A 3,217-nucleotide genomic window follows, 5' to 3' on the forward strand; every position below is an offset into this window, starting at 1 on the left:
GCGGTCTTAGCTCCTTCTCTGGTCTTGCCGCCCTTGCCCCTCTTCTCTTTTCTCTTCTTTTAGAAGCTGTCTGTGATCGGAACTTCTTTCGCTTTGAACGACTCCGGTCCTATTTCATCTCTTGCCGCGGCTAGTCTCTTTGTAATAGTAATAGCGGGAGGTGTGGTACATTTGGGTGTTGTTTAGTGACTTTCTGCCCTCCTTGACATTACACTAGGCTTTCAACCTCTTTTTTTTTTTTTTTGCCATCCAATCGTTTTACTTTCTTTCCCTTTTTTTTCTTCAACCACGAATGTGACTTCAGGTTTTGTAGCTCCTTTTATTTTATTGTTATTTTTTTTTTCTTTTTTCTTTTTAGCTTCCAACAAGTCATATCCTTTCTTTTCTATCTTTTTCATCATCACTCTTTACCTACCCAATTTTCTTTCAGTCCCCTCTTTCATAGCCACCCTCAACTTATGGATTTTCCATTAGTTAAGGTACACAATACCCGATGTTGGGTCAGGGCCAAGATTTGAAGTTACTTTTTTACATTAGCCACCCTCAACTTAGGCCATTGGCCTAGGTCGAAGTGCATATGTCCAAGGAGGGACCGGGGCCAACATAGTAGATTATGGGACAGTGAGTTCAGGGTTTAAGAAGAAATGGTTTAATTTTAGGCTCAAATTATTTGGATAAAAAAAAGCATTTATTTCATTTGGTTGTATTCTTCTTTTATGGGAGCATTTATTTCATTTGGTTGGATCCTTCTTTTAGGCGATTTGTGGACTTTTCAGAACAATGGCCTATGATCACTTCCTAACTTCTAGATTGAATTGTCTTAGCAGGACTAACCAGGCAAGTTCTAGTTTTGCACAAAAACTGTTTGAACACTCAACGATTCTTGCACACTCTTGGCACATAGTTCCATCATCAGGTTATCAGATTCCCCAGTTCAAGTTTCAGCTTAAGTCATGCTCTCGAGTTGGTTCATGATCATGTCATACTCAGAACCAGCACATTCAACTAATCGTAGCCTATAACTTCTAGCATACATCCCAAAATCTGACGGGTATCATTTTTAAGTCATCATGCTTCATTCTGTATCATGCTTCTACACATACAATCCTAAGACATGCCGGTTCAACAAAAATTAAACAGTCTCTTGGGGGAAAAGAACACAGGCAAGAAAACCCCAAGAGAGGATTCATGAGTTGTGTAGTTGGGTTACTCAGACTTCACCCTATCACTCACAATCCATTTACCCCACCCCCAACAAAAAATAGATGCAATTGTCCACAATGCATACATAGATAGGAAACAAAAATGGATTTGGGTGAAGCAAACCTGTGGCGCAAAGCGCCGACGAATCATCAACACGCAGGGGGGTCCGGTTTCCCAGAGCCCGCTGGAACATCAGTAGGGGCACCCTCAGTAGTTCCCACTTCAGAAATCCCAGCACCCTCAGTAGTGCTCTCTATCAAATGCTCCGCACCATCAGTGGTGCTCAGCAAGTCCCTCAAAATAGGTTGAACCTCTGCAACTGGGGCAGAGCTCGATGCACCGACAGCTCTCTCACGCACCCTCCGTTGGCGCGACTCTTCGTCTGCAATCGAAGCCCTTCTAGCCTACTTCTCCTGCCGACGCTATTTTTTATGAGCTTTCTCTTCCTCCGTGCGATGAGGGCGGTGCTGCTTGCCCTTGGCATGTGTCGGTGCAGGCCCCTCATCGGCGGTCCCACTGAATAGAGCCTCTAGCATTGTATCATCAGCCAGTGCACTAGGAGCAGCCTGAGTCTCAACTGAAGGTGCAACAAGAAGGGCATCAATGTCAGTCCGAAGACTAGCTAAGTCAGCCTCCAAAGCAGATAGGTCTATGCCCGGAGCTGATCGCTCGAGGACGCGCAACTCAAAGGCATCAAGGCGCTTATTAACAGCCTTGACCTTCCGGTCCATCATCCCCTCCATTCTGCGCTCCATTCTAGCCTCGGACTCGGCAATCGAATTTTGCATCCACGGCTGAATGTGATGTAACAGTGTGGCCATCTGTGCCTCTAACTTCTGTACTCTGGCCATCGGGACAACCTTCACTCCCAACTGTGGTGTGGACCGGGAAGAGCTAGGAGCCATACTAGCTGCCTGAGAAGAGGAGCCTAGGATAGCGTCGGCGTGTTCTGGGATAATGGGGTCACAGCCATGTGCCTGCCCCACTGTATCTGCAAGATCGGGACCCAAGGGGGGTACCTCAATCTGGGGCTCTCTGCGAGGTGTTGCCACATTTGCCTCATCTCGAATAAAGTCGATGTCCAATGCCCCTGTAGGATGGACTAACTTGTCGCAATGCCAGATCGGCACTCCAGAGTCCCTGCACAAATGAAAGATAAGACATGGGAAGGGGTAAGTGGTGGAGGTCCTGAAGGCCCTCTCATGAATTTCTGCCAGCAGCATGCGGGCAAAGTTGATCTCGACACCTGCTACCAATGCTGCAACCATGAACGCTCTGTCCCAAGTGACGTAATTATCAGCTTTAGTCAGCGACACTCTGTTCCGTACCAGCAGCCATAAGAACTTGGCCACAAAAGTTAATGTGGCATTTCGGATCCCCAACCGTGGAGTGGCGACCCATTCCTCACGCTCGCCATCTGCAACAATGTATGTGGCCAACCATAATATAACAGCCTCTCATTGCTCAGCGTTCCTCTGGAAGGCACCACTCCGTACGATATCCCATCGGTAGTCGAACTCTGAAGTGTTAAGCGACCAAGAGTGACCCGTGGTAGGAACATAGAGAAAAAGACTAATGGTGGAAGGTGGTATGTCCACCGGACAACCCCGGAGCATAGTGGAAGTGAGAGAGTCTTGGGCTAAGGGCTTTGACCTTTTAGTAATCGAGCCGCGGAGAGTTGCGGCATATGAGACATAGAACTCTCGCACCATCTCCTCACTATACGTCCCTGGGTCTCGCGCCATCCACACCTGTGAAAGTTAAATAGCGGATGAATGTCCGGGACAGTGTGCAAGCTCCTTGTGAGGACTCTGCGCTCCTCTGTAATAAGTCGGGCCATTTTCTGTTTGTCATTGATCATCTTGGCATCCCTATATATTTGCCATTGGCCCTCTACGCACCATCTATTAGGCTCAGCAGCTACTGGAGTGGGGTCATCATTCCGTGGTACCGGTATGGACTCTGAGCTAGTTGCCTCATCAGACGAGGCCGCTTGGTCATTCTCGCCAGATGC

Source organism: Solanum tuberosum, unplaced genomic scaffold (assembly GCF_000226075.1).
Source record: "Solanum tuberosum cultivar DM 1-3 516 R44 unplaced genomic scaffold, SolTub_3.0 scf00242, whole genome shotgun sequence".
Taxonomy (NCBI): Eukaryota; Viridiplantae; Streptophyta; class Magnoliopsida; order Solanales; family Solanaceae; genus Solanum; species Solanum tuberosum.